Consider the following 16,007-nt stretch of genomic DNA (forward strand, 5'->3'; position numbering starts at 1 on the left):
CATTCTTGGCCTCCCCCACTGTCAGAGTGAGGCCAAACGTAAACTGGAGGAACAACCCCTGATATTTCACCTTGGGAGGTTACAGCTCAAGGTCTGAATATTTACTGCAACAACTTCAACATCCCTTTACCCCCCCCCCCCCCCCCCCAGCCTTATCCCATGTCCTGCCTCCCTGATCTGCCCTAATCTGTCCATCTTCTTACTCACCTATCCGCTCTACCCTTCCCACTGACCAATTACTATAACCTCTTACCTGCATTCACCTATCACCACCCTACCTACCATTCCCCAGCCCCACTTCCTCCTCCTATTTATTTCTGGGTTCCCCACATCCTGCCCAGTACTGATGAAGGGTTTCAGTCCAAAATGTTGACTTTCCTGCTTCTCTGGCGCTATCTGACCTGCTGTGTTTGTCCAGCTCCATGTTTATTCTTTACCACACTATCTACTTGCGTGCTACTTTCAGGGAGCTATGGACTTGAACCCCGTACATCAATGCTGTTCAGAATCCTACTATAACTGCAGCACCTCACACTTATCCGGATTAAACTCCTTCTGCCATTTCTCTGCCCATATTGGCAACTAATCTATATCCCGCTGAATCCTATGACAGCCTTCACACTCCAACAATCTTTGTATAGTCTGCAAACTTACTAACCCACCCATCTACATTTTCATCTGAGTCATTTATATATATCATAAATGGCAGAGGTCCCAGTACAGATACTTGCAGAACAACACTAGTCATGGACCTCCAGCATGAAAAACATCCTTCCACCAATACCCTCTGCCTTCTTTGAGCAAGCCATTTCTGAATCCACGAGCCCAAGTCACCATGGATCACATGCATCTTAATCTTCTAGATGAGTCTACCATGAGGGACCTTGTTGAAAGCCTTACTAAAATTCACGAAAACAACACCCACTGCTGCACCCTCAGAGATAACTTTCATCACCTCCTTGAAAAACTCAATCAAATTGGTAAGACATGACTTGCCCAGCACAAAGTCATGCTGACACTCCCTAGTTAGGCCATGCTTTTACAAATGTGTGTAAATCCTATCCCCAAGGATTCTCTCCAATAACTTCCCACCCACCAATATGAGACCCTCTTGTCTGTAGTTTCCTGGATTATCCCAATTTCCCTTCGTCGACAGAGGAACAACATTATCTACTTGTCAGTTGTCCAGCACCTCTCCAATGGCTAGCAAGGATACAAAGATCTTGGTCAAGGTCCCAGCAATCTCCGTTTGCTGCTCTCAATAACCTTGGGTAGATACTCATCCATTTTAATGCTTTTCAAGCGATTCAATACCATTTCTTTATCAATCTCAAAATACCGTATTATATTGGCATGCTCCACACAAATCTCACTATCTGCAATATCCTTTTCCTGGGTGAATACTGATGCAAAGTACTCATTTAGGATCTCACCCACATTCTCTGTCTTCGAGCACATGTTCCCTCCTATATCTTTGAAAGGTCCGAATTCCCCCAAGTTATCTTCTTGTTTTTAATGTATCTATAGAACGCCTCGGGATTCTCTTTGACCCTAATTGCCAAGGGCATTTTGTGGTCCCTTCTTGCATTCCTAATTCCCTGCTTAAGTACTTTCCAGCTTTATTTCTATTCTTCGCGGGCCCTGTCCAATTTTATCTTCCTGAACCTTACATATGTTTCTTTTTTCCTTTTGACTAAATTCACAACATCCCTTGATATCCAAGGGTCCATTACCTTGCCATCCTTATCCTTCCTCCTTACTGGAACTTGCTGATCCCTGAACTCTCATCAGCAGGTGTTTAAACAATTCCCACATGTCAAATGTGGACTAGACTGATAACAGCTCCTCCCAACTAATACTAGTATTGACATAATTTGCCCTCCCCCAATTTATTACCTTCCCACCAGGCCCTAACTTATCCTTGTTCCTAGCTATTATAAAATATAAGAAGTTGTGATTTCTATTACCAAAATGCTCTCCCACTGAAAGGTCGGCCACCTGGCCAGGCACATGAGCCAATACAAGGTCCAGTATGGCCCCTCCTCTGGTTGGACTATCCACATACTGTTTCAAGAAACCCTCGTTGATGCACTCAACAAATTACATCCTATCTAAGCCTTTTGTTCTCAGGGAATCCCAGTCAATATTGGGGAATTTTAAGTCACCCACTATGACAACTCTATTTGTATTGCACTTTTCTCATAATCTGCCTACATAATTCATGTTATATGTATTAAAATTACCTTTCCAATACCAAAGCTTTGCTCCCTCATCTTACTGCCTTGACTCTACTTTAGCGTGTCAAATATATTATTAAATAAAAGCAAAGTATTGCAGATGCTAGAAATCTGAAACTAAAACAGAAAATGTTGAAGAAACTTAGCAGGTCTGATAGCATCTAATGAAAGAGAAACAGAGTTAATGATTCAGAACTGATGTAACTTATCTTTACTCTTGAAGAGTTAGTGTTAGTATTCACCCTATCACGTTCAAAATTTTTCCTTCTGGTTTCGTTCCATAGATACTGCAAGATCTGCTCAGTTTATCCAGCATTTTCTGCTTTTATTTCAGCTTATTATTGCAGTTGGTCAGTTGGCTCAACAACTGGTTTGTGATGCCAACGGCGCGGATTCAATTCTCACACCGACTGATGTCACCATGAAGGTCCCTCCATCTCAGTCCCTCCTCTCACCTGAGGTGTGGTGACTGTCAGGTTAAACTGCCACCGGCCATCTCTCTGTAATGAGAGTGCAGCCCTATGGTCCTCTGGGACAATGGCAATTTTACTTTGTGATCATTTGGGAAAAAAGATGTTTTCCCATCCTACATATCCACTTTCAAGTTAGCTACCACACAGTTGTGTATTCTGTTATTCATCTATCAGGGAGTGCTATCTCAGTATCAGCAGAATAAAACTTGTTTGTTTTATGGGAGGTGTTTTCTGTCGTCTACTGATTTTTTTCATTTTCTGAACATGTGTAACTTAATTAGATAAGAAAAGATAGAAGAGTGTCAGTGGAAAAATCAAATCATTACAAATAATCTATTATATCTACCAATGAGTGATCCTAGGTTCACAAATTAAGAAACGCTGATCAAAGTTCATCCTAATAAACTATGGTCTTTATACACATTTACTGACCCTAGCCTTTGACATGCTTATCTTGGGATCTCCTTTGGCAGCCTTCCATTTTGTGAGACAATGGTGTGTGCCGTAAACTCTGTGCTAAATATTGCCTGATGAGGCCCAATAGCTCCACTCTGGCTTATCAGTCTTTGCAGTGGGCTGAGAAAGGGCAGAATTTGATGTTATTCCTGGACTCTCTTCTCGAACACCTGAAATTCTGGCACTCTTCACCTCTTCTAAGACAGCCAACCAGGTCATGGCTGTGACTGACTATCCCCCAGTTATGTGTCAGTGTCTGCCATATTCATGACTTGCTTACAGATGTTCTTGTAGTGGAGGAATAAAGAGCCAAAAGCTCATGACTCACTAGCCAAGGTACAAAAGAAAACGACTGCCACCCACCTAAAGAATGTGGCCAGCCCAATACAGACGTTGTTTGCTTATCCGTGATGGAATTACCGTGCTCCAGGAACTCTGAGTAGGTGACCATGTCCTCTCATAAAATGGCAATGCTATGTTTTAGACAACAAAGATGGAAAATTTTTAGGCTTCTTCTTGCCTAGCATGTGTTGCCCAAGACTCAGAGCTGTAGAGGAGTGCACTGAGGATGCAAGCTCAGAGTTTGCTGCACTCAGTCAAATTGTTTTTCTGCATTCTTTTAGTTAGTTGAGCTACAGATTTTTGCAATGCACATTTTAACTTCAAAATCAAGCAACAGTTTGCTAGTGACTGCGGAGTCTAGAAATGTGAAGCTGACAACAAACTCCCACATTACATTGTCACTGCTGGTAAATGGTCAAACCAAACTGCTTTCAGGCGTGAGAGAGCCTGTACAATTTCCACTGAAGCTGTTCTTCCATATTGAATATAGTGCAACATCACTGATGGAAAACAACTCCCTGGTGGGGACTTGAAGTACTTTTGCTTTGGATGTCAGGTTGGCAAAACTGAACAATTTTCTGTCAGATCTGAAATGTAATTAGACAGTTATGTAGGTGACTCAAAGACACATGACAGTGAAGAGTAAGCCAAATGACATTACTGACATAATGCAGCCCTGCTTGACCACACTGTGATATTTAAAAGGTTCCATTGATACCCTGTCAAATCTGACTTTGCCCTTTCTCTTCTTATGGAAAGAGAAAATCACCCTGAGCAGCTTCAGTGACTGCCAATTTTCTTGAGAAGCTTAAATAGACCATCTCTGCTCATCTAGTCAAATACATTAGTGATAATGATAATCGAGCCAGCACAGCTTTGTCAAGGGGAAGTCATGTCTAACAAATCTGTTAAAATATTTTCAGGAGCTGATGAGAAAGTTAGGTAAAGGTGAGTCATGGAATCATACAGCATGGAAACAGACCCTTCTGTCCAACTCTTCCATGCTGACCCTGGTTCCCAAACTAACCTAATCCCACTTGCCTGTGTTTGGGCCATGTTCCTCTAAACCTTTCCTGTTCGTGTATCTGTTGAATTTTTTTTAAACGTTGTAACTGTACCTGCATCCATCTCTTCGCCTGGCAGTTCATTCCATATACAAACCACACTCTGTGTAAAAAACGTTGCCCCTCAAATCCCTTTTAAATCTTTCTCCTCTCACCTTAAAAATATGCCCCCCCCCAGTTTGGAACTCCCCCACCCTAGGGAAAAGACTCTTGCTATTCACTCTATCTGTACCCCTCATGATTTTATAAACCTTTATAACGTCATCCCTCATCCTGCTGCACTGCAGTGAAGAAAGGTCCCAACCTTTACAACTTATTTTTATAACTCAAACCCTCTATTCCTGGCAACACCCTGGTAAATATTTTCTGAACTCTTTTCTATTTAGTAATATCTTTCCAGTAGCAGGGTGACCAGAATTGGACACAGTACTCCAGAAAGGCGGCACAGTGGCTCAGTGGTTTGCACTGCCAGCCCACAGCACCAGGGCCTCAGCTTTGATTCAAGCCTCGACGATTGACTATGTGGAGTTTGCATGTTCTCCCCATGTCTGTGTGGGTTTCCTCTGGGTGCTCCAGTTTCCTCCCACAGTCCAACAATGTACAAGTTAGGTGGATCAGCCATGCTAAGTTACCCAAAGTGTTCATGGCTTAGACATGGTAAATGCAGGGTTACAGAGAAATGGTGGAGGGGAGTGGGTCTGAGTGGGATGCTCTTCAGAGTGTTGGTGTGGACTTGTTGGGCTGAATAGCCTGTTTCCACACTATGGGGATTCTATAAAGGATAAAAATGTCTCTACAAAGGGCCCTCATCAATGTCCTGTACAACCACAACATGACATCCCAACTCTTATACTCAATGATCTGAGCAATAAGGCAAGTATGCTAAGTGCCTCTTAACCACTCTATTTACCTGTGACACAACTTTCAAAGAACTATGTACCTGAACCCCTAGGTCTCTCTATTCAACAGCTCTACCCAAGACCATAATATTAGCTGTGTAAGTCCTGCCCTTGTTTATTTTACTGAAATACAAGACCTTGCATTTATCCCAATTAAACTCCATTGGCCACTCCTCAGCCCATTGGTCCAATTGATTAAGGTCCCTTTGTAATATTCACTATCGGCTAAGCTACCAATTTTGTTGTTATTCACAAACTTCCAAACTGTGCCCCCTAAATTCTCATCCAAATCATTTACATAACTGACTGATCTACTTGGTTTTCCAGACGGCCTTTGACAAGGTCCAACACAGGACGCTGGTAAACAAGACAAAAGCCCATGGTGTTAGTGACAAGGTACTGGCATGGACTGAGGACTGGCAGATTGGTAGAGGGCAGAAAGTGAGGATAAAGGGGTCTTCGCAGCACAGCAGTTGGTAACTAATGGAGTTCTGCAGAGGTCTGTGTTGAGACCACAACTATTCACATTATACATTAACAGTCTGGATGAAGGAACTGAGGGCATTGTTGCTAAGTTGCAGATAACAAAAAGATAGGTGAAGGAACAGGTAGAGTTGATGAAACGGGGAGGCTGCAGAACGATTTGGACAGGCTAGGAGAGTGGGCAAAGAAGTAGCAGATGGAATCTAATTTGGGAAAGTGCAAGGAAGGAAGAATAGAGATGTAGACTATTTTCTAAATGGGGAAAGGCTTTGGAAACCTGAAGAGCAAAGAGACTTGGGAGTCCTAGTTTAAGATTTTCTTGAAGTTAACATGCAGATTCCATTGGCAGTTAGGAAGGCAAATGTAATGTTTGCATTCATTTTGATAAGGCTAAATTGTAAGAGTGGGTACATATTCCCAGACTGCATAATGCTTTCGTTAGATCAAATCTGGATTATTGTGAACAGTTTTGGACCCCATTTTTGGGAAGGATATACCATCCTTGGTAGGTGAGTGGAGTGTAGTATCCGATGGAGGCTTACAAAATTGATCTCAACAATGAAGGGTTTGTCATACTACGAGCGGTTGAGGACTCTGCATCTGTACTTGATGGGGTTTAGAAGGATGAGGAGAGTATAATCTTAGAGAATGCTGAGGGGCCTGGATAGAGTGGACTTGTCATTCAGCCAGAAGATTGTGGAGGCCAAGTCATTGAATGTATATAAAACAAAAAAGATAGGCCCTCAATTAGTAAGAGGATCAAAGGTTACTGAAGAAGGCAGGAAAATGGAGTTGAGAAACATATCAGCCATGATTGAATTCTCCTCCTGTATCGTATGGTCCTCTGGTCCTCTGGTATAAGGCAACAGGAAGAAAAATACAGCAGTCTCTTTTGTTCATGACATTTGTCTTTCAGCTGCCAGACTGAGGTTCATCAAGGAGCTTTAATCTGATAAGAATAACAAAGATAGATTGCTTTCCTGTGATTCTCAGCAGGGAGATAGTATGATAGTTGTTGCAATAACTGTGGCCACACCTGTCTTGTACAGATATTTTGCATCAAGTACATTCTGGGACAATGCCCTCTTCCTTCAGCAGAGATAGAGAAGTTTGTGCATATGCAGCAGTAGTGATGGCTTCCTGCACTTGATGATTCTTGGTATACCAAAATAAGCTGAAGCTTTATCAATGATGATCAGTCAATAGCTTTGCTGAGCTCCTCCACAATGGGTTCAATATTCAGCTGTTTTATGACAAGCACACTATCTTTGTTGTCTGGAACTTTCTCCATGACCGTGTGCTCCTTAAGATACAACTGGAGGTAATAGTCTACTCATCTTACCAACTTTTAGATGTGGCCTGTAATGATCTCCTCTCCCTTGGTTTTCAATAGAATTGTTAGACTTGTTGCATTTATCAACCCTTTCATACACTCCCTGGGGACTTGATGTCTCAAAGGGCACCTGTCTATTTGGGAAAAGTTGTTCAGCGTTGTCATTTGTGCAGCACCCAGCAGTGTGTTGGAGTTTACAACGTTACACTTAGACCTGTCAGTATTTTGTCACTCCTGCGTTCCATATGTTGAGAGTACAATCTGGTAAATAGTGCCTCTAAATATGTTCTCCCTTTCTGCCACATGCTGTGGGAGTATCAGAGGTTGCCTGAGCAACAGAGGCAAGGAACTGTTGATTTTCATCTGAATAGGCAGTACAGCTGAAGTTCATTTGGGGACCGCCTTTCTGCTTCAAATGGTAAAGTTTCAACAGTTACATCCTAACTCTGGTCAACATCAGGGAGTGATCTGTATCACTGTCAGCATTCTGGTAGCTATATGTGTTGAGGATGTTTTTAAGAGTGTCACATATGCTGATGATTTGGTCCCATTGATGATTTCAGGACACCTTGTTGAATAGCTTGTCTCAAAAATAAATATTAGTTAAACAAAGCTTGTGATAGCATCAAAGCTCAAACGTCTCTGTCCATTTCCATTTCTCTTTCATGCGCCATAGTATCTACAGCAGGAGGGCCAGGCCTTATGATTTGCACCCTACCTTGCATTGAAATCCTCAGTAGGTAAACATGCTAAGTTTTAGGGATTCTGCACAGAGTAGTGTCAAGCACTTTACCTATGTCGTGGAGCACAGTTTTGGAGGACAGAAACTCAAGGTGTTAGGTGCCCCTTTTTGATTTGAGAGGCAGATGGAGAGAACATCTTTGGAACCATCTATTAAATATTCTTATCAACAAGAACAGCAAGTCCTTACAGCAAAGACTGTGCCCTGCTCAGGGATATTTTCTCTGAACTTTTTCTCTTATGGTTGAGAGTGTATTTTTTTTCATTCAGTGATCCATACTTGGTGAGTCCTGTCTCATGCAGGGAAGCTGTATGAATATTCAGCTGTCATGTTCCATGTCAGTCACAGCTGATGTTCACATGCCATTGACCAACTACAAATCAATTGTCAATCCTGTGCACATCCTGACACACCAGCTTGCCATTTGAAAAGTTGGCACAGGTCTGTCCAACCTGAGAGTGGCAGTGGCTGACCAAACACGATGGTCCCCAGCACCATTAGTGACCATCCATTGCACATATTCTCTACACCAATCATATTAGACTTATCACTCGTAACTATGGTCTCCTGTGTTGTGTTAGCGCCCTTGCAGCAAAACTTTAGCGTCCTCTTTAGAGTGCAAGTGTACCTTAATATTTGCTGAAGGAGCTGACAATACGTGCTGACATTGTGATTTCCGTTCCACACTGCTGCCAGCCAATGGTGTGAGCTGAAAATGAGAACCAAAGCAGCACAGGAAAAGCAGGAAGCTCACAAACACAGTTCACCCATACAATTGACATATTGCCTGAACCTGTTGAGTACCCAACAACTTCAAGCAAATGAAATTATTAAAGTGGTGGTCTGTTTCTGTAAGGTCAGTGAGAAGATCTGAGTCTAGTAGCAACCCGTGCGTAATGGTTAATAAAATAAGTTAAAACTAGAGCCATTACAAATGTGAAACAGCTGGAGTGAAACACTGTAAGACTCAATAAACACTGGGGAACTGGGATGGTGTTGCCAGGAGAGCCTACAATGGGAACTTTTTTTTTAAAAGAAAGCTTCCCATTTAAAAAGAAAATAGGTTACTTTATCCTTCTCTGCTACTGTACTTGCTATAGTAATACAAATTATACTAAGTTTGTAAATTGCCTCTTTAATGCATCTATCTTATTCACCTCGACTATTCCTTGTGATAACTATTGTGTACGAGTTTGAACCTAAAATGGTAAACTGACATCATGTCTAAGCTCAGCCCATGAAGATATATGGGACTGTTGTAGGGAGGAGCCAACCAGTGTTCTCCACTGCTGTAGATTCCTGTAGGCAGCTCCTCCATATTCTGGAACCTTCTGAAAGTCTCCATTTAAATTGTAGAATTCAAGGGCCCCAATATATTAAGTAAATCATTACTCAGCAAAGGTTAGACTAAGTACATAATCTAACTCCAGGCAAACTCTTCAACTGACCCCTTCCTTACCTCACACTTCCCAACTACACCTCCCCCAGAACACCTACACCTCCCTCAGACACTGACTTGACCCCATCAGATAATGACTTCACACTCGCTCTCTCTGTCTCTCCCCCCAGAATCTGATAGCACTGTCCCATTCTGGACCTGCTCTCCACTTCCACAGCTCTGAGCCCAACAGTTCCTTCCCCTGCTCTAGACCCAATCATCCACCAGCCCCCTTCTTGCTCTGGTTCCAACACCTCCCACAACCCAACACACTACTCCTTCCACACCCCACTGGACCCATTATCTCCACCAACTTTAATCCATTCTCGCCATCGTGCACCCTTGGCACCCTACCCACCTGGCACATTACTTAACTGGCCCCCTAATCCCTAACCATTGGCACCCTTTGCTCCCAGCATCGTACTCTCCCACGTATGTAATTATTGATTGATGACAGCTGTCAAACTGGCTGCTGTGATTCTGGACCTTTACGTTTCAGAATCCAATGGCTGACTTTCTCCAGCAGTTCTGTAATACATAAGAACTGCCAGAACAGAAGTATGGCTCCACATTTATGAGAGTGTCTTAACTAAAATCTTCTGTTGGAAATGCAGAGCTCCCTCCTTTTATAAAATTAAGTTGCAATCCGAGGAAGATTGGTAATGTGCAATATCATTCATTGTTTAATCAAGGTACAGCTTTTCTTCTGCTTGAGGTGTTGTGTTGACATTCATCCTCATTTGGTATCAGTAACTCAACTAATACATCCAGAAAGATGGGTGACAGTGAATTTACTAAAGAAAATACATACAGTTCCAAAAGAAAAACACTTTTCCAACATATTGACAGTAATGACTTACAGCTGGCTGATAAGAGTAGCAAATCCCATATTGAGCCACTCTCTAGCAAAGAAATTTCTCCTTATTGGATTCATTCATGACTATATTATGTTTATGATGTTTTGGGGAATGGACATTCTGAATCTTGAAGCCCCAGCCCTGTGATTTCCATATACTGTCAGTCCCTCAAAAACATTTTTCAAAATTCTTTTATAAGGTATGACCAGGGCATACCTAAATCCACAATCCTGTTAGGAAATGGGTTCTAGACTTTTGACCCAGAAATAGTGAAATAACTTCAACACTTCAAAGCCAGGATGGCATATGAGCTTGAAAGGAAAATCCTATACGCTTAGGGCAGCACAGTGGCACTCCTGTTAGCGCTGCTGCATTACAATACCAGGGACATGGGCTTGATCCCAGTCTTGGGTGATAGTCTGTCCAGAGTTTGCACATTCTCCACATTTTCTGCGTGGCTTTCTGCTTGGTACTCTAGTTTCTTGCCACAGTCCAAAGATGTGCAGGTTAGGTGGATTGGCCATGCTAAAATACTTCATTGCGTCCAGCAATGTGCAGGCTAGGTGGATTAGACATAGGAAATGCAGGGTTATGGGTATAGGGTGGGAATCTCTTTGGAGGGATGGTGTAAACTTGATGGACTGAATGGCTTCCTTCTACATTGTGGGGATTCTATGACTTGTAATTTTACGTACAGGGCAATTTATATATAATGTGCATGTTAAATATTTAACACTCTGATTCCATCTAGTGGTAATTGTGAATGCAATGTAAACCCTTGCATATATTACAAATATGACTATAATAATGAAAATCTATATAAAGTGGCACACTAACACTGAAATATTTCAAATACACAACATTTAACATGTTCGGAACGATGTTTGAAAATAAACTTCTCAAATCCAACAACATAATACATTGATACTAACTGGTGTAGTATTTTGTAAATATTTTCTTTTGTGCCCCCAACTTAAGGCTGAATTGGTGGAACTCAGAGTGAAAATTGGCAGAAGGGAGATAAAGAGTTGTTGAGCAGGTCAGTATTCAACCAGCAGGGATACATGTACATAACATATGTAAGATTCCTGCTATTTTGCAAGCTCTGATGGTGTCAGCAATCTGACCTTAACATTCTTTATATTAGGCTAAGCCCACAAACATAAAAGTCACACACATTTAAAGGAACAATGCAGCTGATTCCAGGACTGTGAAACCTCAGTCTCTGCCCCACAACAGCTATTGCTACAACCATGTTCAGGATGACTGTGAAGAATGGCATGCAACAATCCAGAGTGAAAAAAAAATCAATTGACAAAGAAAGACTTCAATGGAGTAAGATCAGAGCTGGGCAGGATTGACTGGAACAAGAGGTTGCCAGAAAAAACAGTGACCGAGAAATGGGCTACCTTGAAAGAAGAGATGGTTGGGGAACAATCAAGGTATATTCCCTCAAATGAAAAAGGTAGAACAAACAAATTCAGAACTCTCTGGATGAGAAAGGAAATTGAAACAAAGATAAAGAAGAAAATATATGTTCATGACAAGTGCCAGGCAGAAAATAAAACTGAGAACAAAGAGGAATATCAAAGGTTCAGATGGGTGGAGGAAAATCAAATAAGAAAAACAAAGAGAAATTATGAGAAGAGACTCGCAGCTAACATAAAGTATTGTCCCAAAGTCTACTATGGCCAAATAAATAGGGAATGTGTGTTTAAAGAGGGAGTGGGGCTGATGAGGGACTAAAAAAGGGGTTTACACCTGGAGGCAAAAGGCATAGCTGATGTATTAAATGAATATTTTGCATGTGTCCTTACCAAAGAGAGATGCAATCCAAGTCTTGGTGACAAAGAAAGGAATTCCGTTGCTAAAAGGGCTCAAAATTGATGGGGCAAAAGTGTTAAATAGACAGTTAATAGTAAAAGTTGACAAGGCATTGAGACTAGGTGAGAGGCATCCAAGAATTCTGGAGAAAGCAAGAGTGGAAATTGCGGGGGCACTGGCCACAATTTTTCAATCTTCCCTAGAATTGGGAGAGGTGCCAGAAGATTGGAAAATTAAAAACATTACAGCCTTGTTCAAAACGTTTGTAAGGACAAGCTCAGCAATTTCAGAACAGTCTGTTCAATTTCAGTGGTGGGGGAAGATTCTAGAGACAACGTTTTGGGATAAAATTAGTAGTTACGTGGATAAACTGGTTGATCAGGGCAAGACACCATGGATTTCTAAAGAAGAAAGCATGTTTTGCTACATTTCTGGAATTATTTGAGGGCTCAGTGAGCACAATGCTGTTGATGTGGTGTACATAGACTTTCAGAAGGGAATGGAAAATGTGCCACAAAATAGACTTACATGGAAAGTTATGGGTCTTGGAATAAAAGGATCAGTAGCATCATGAATGCAAATTTGGCTGATAATGGTCAATGGATATTTTTCATGTTGGGGGAAGATTTGTAGAGGAGTTTCCCAGTTGTCAGTATTAGGACGCTTGCTTTTCCCGATATATATTAATGATCCAGAATCTTGGTGTGTAGTGTCAATTTCAAAGTTTGCAAATGACACAAAACTTGGAAAAATTATAAACAGTGAGAAGGACCATGTAAAATTCTGGAAGACTACAGACATGTTGGTGGAGTGGACGGATAGGGAGTGGCTAGGTTTCAAGCAGAGAAGTATGAGGTGATGCATTTTGGGAAGAACATTGAAGGACAGTATAAAATAGGGCATATAATTCTAAACGGGGTTGCAGGTGCAGAAAGACCTGAGTATATATGTGAACAGATCTTTGAAAATGGCAAGACAGTTAGAGAGAGCTGTAAGTAAAGTATTCAGTATCGTCAGCTTTATTGATATGGGCATAGAGTACAAGAGTGAGGAGGTGATGTTGAACTTGTATGAGACTTTTTTTAGATCTCAGTTGGAGTATTGTGTACAGTTCTAATTGCCACATTATAGAAACTATGTGAATGCATTGGAGAGAGTGCAAAAATGATTTACAAGAATAGTTCCATTGATGAGGAACTTCAGTTTTGAAGAAGTTGGCATTGTTTTCCTTGGAAAGAAGGCTGAGAGGAGATCTGACAGAGGTTTACAAAATCATAATCTTAAGTCAAAAAAGTAGATAACGAGAAACTTTTTTCACTTGTAAAAGGCACAAGAATAAAAGGACATAGATTTAAAGTGATCTGCAACAGAAGCAAAGATGAAGTGAGGAGAATCTTTTTTCACTCAATGTGTGGTTAGGCTATGAATTCATTGTCTGGATGTATGGTGGAGGCAGATTCAATAGAGGCAATCCAGAAGGCATTGGATGATTATTTGGATAAAAATAATGTGCATGGGAATGGTGAAAAAGCAGGAGTGATTGGCACCAACTCATCACGAACATCAACAAGCCAGTGCAGTTGCAATGGGCAAAATGGCTTCTTTCTGTAACAATTCTGTGATTTTGTAATTCTGCGATACTGCATCAGAGCTCACAAAACCAATTTCTTATCAAACAAGCAAATACTGTGTGTCACAACTCCTGGCTTAATGTGTTGAATGTATTCATTGCCCTCCATATATTAGGATGGCCAAAACTGCATGCATTGCTCTAATGTTTGACCTAAGCATGCCCCGTATGAAATTGCCATTGTCTGTAAAGACTTAAATCTGTACCCCTATTTATGAACCCGAAAACATTATTGGTATTCTTTTATGATCCTATTGACCTACATATTTTCATATTTTTGGAAAATACATTAATTGATTCTTTCCATTGTCATGAATCAACCATTTCTTTTGCCGTTTTCACGGGGGCATTGAAATAGGTGTATGCCATTCAGCCCTTAAATATGACTTTATTAGATCATGACTGACATATACATCAATGTCATTCACCAACCTTATCTCCCTTGATACTATTATCTAATAAAAGTAAATTGATGTTAGCCTTGGAACACTGACCTAACATCCATAAGATTTCAGCAAGTGAATTTCCATACATTTTGAATGAAAAAGCTCTTGCTTTTAAAAAAGAAAACTTTTAAGTTTATGCTTTGTGGTCCTTCAGTATTCCCTCCCATAGGAAATAGTTTGTCAATCTATCACATTAAATGTCTGTTTAATTTGAAACACTTTGAATAGGTCATCCCTCAACTCAATGGAATGCAAGTTATATGCAACCTGTCCTCACAATCCTTTAACATTGGTTTCAATTCATTGATGTGCTAGATAAAGTCATCTTCTTGGTGCTGTTGGCTATATCCTTTGAATCTACGCACCTACTTCTTGTTCTTTCTTCCAAAATCCAGAATCTTTTGTCTTTTTCATTTAAGTTCTTATCTGCTATTCAATTAGTTATCTGTGCCCATTCAAATCTTTTTTAGTCCTCTTCACTAACCCTATACTTTGGTGATATCAGTAAGTTATAATATTGTGGTATCCGTGCCTGTGTGCAAACTGCACAGAACATATAGCCAATGTTCCATACCAATTTGATATTAACTCCCTGCTTTTTTTTGTATTTCATTAGAAATGCATCATATACTTTGTCTGATAGTAAGAACTGTTGTTGCTGGAGTCAGAGATAACACAGCGTGGAGCTGGAGGAGCGCAGCAGGCCGGGCAGCACCAGAGGGGCAGGAAAGTTGACGTTTCAGTAGGGATCCTTCTTCAGAAATGGGGGAGGGGGAAGGGAGCTCTAGAGAGGAGAGGTGGGGCTGGGGAAGGTACGTGAGATGATGATAGGTGAGTGCAGGTAGAGAGTATTGGGATTGGTCAGTGAGGTGGAAGGAGCGGATAGCTGGGATAGAAGTTGGACAGGTTGTGTCAGGTCAAGGAGGCGGGCTGAGAGGGAGGGTTGGACATGGGATGAGGCCGGGGTTGTGGAGATTTTGAAACTGGTAAAGTCCACATTGAGACCATTGGATTGTAGGCTCCCAATGCTTCATCCCATGACCAATTGTTCAACGTATATTGGCAAACCAAGAAGTTAGAAAAATAAAAGAAAAATAGTGATGGTCTTCACAGTAGAGAAAAAAAATACTCCAAGTTCTAGGGTAGATGGGGTTTTTTTAGGCCTCTTTGGAATGTTTTCCTTCACAAACAATTTTTTTTTGGACACCTTGTTGTTTCAGTTATTCACTTGACTTGTTTGCTGAAGGTCACGTTGCCTTGGTTTTATGAGTGCCATAGAGCTAGTTTCTATTTAGTCAGTGTTTTTCATGCAGATGGAGATTGCTCATTTGGTTTTCAATTGGGAAAAATTGTGTGAGGAAAAGGTTGCCTGACTCATCTCTCTACTATTTCTGCAAACCGCTTGTTGTACATCCAGTGTGGAACATGGAAGACTGATCAAACTACATGCATGAGAAGTCTCTAACGTAGTTTGTATTGATATTTCCTGAACATAGTTGCCTCTACAATCTTTGTAGTTGCCTATATATGTCTAGTTACCTATCTAGATGTCTCAGAATTTCAGATTGACAGCCCTTATGCTATGTAATCACCTGTGGTAGGATGACCCTTTGAAGAAGCTCTATATGCAAATGAGCCAGATACTTAGAAGGTAACACATGACTACAGTCCATGGGCTCTCCTCATTGCAACATTCAAGGCACCAGCAATGTCTGGAGATTATACTGTATATATTAGTTTGGCTGTAAATAAATGTATCAGAGATTTTCAAGTAAACAGAATC

The sequence above is a fragment of the Stegostoma tigrinum genome, chromosome 9, assembly GCF_030684315.1.
Source record: "Stegostoma tigrinum isolate sSteTig4 chromosome 9, sSteTig4.hap1, whole genome shotgun sequence".
NCBI classification, from domain to species: domain Eukaryota; kingdom Metazoa; phylum Chordata; class Chondrichthyes; order Orectolobiformes; family Stegostomatidae; genus Stegostoma; species Stegostoma tigrinum.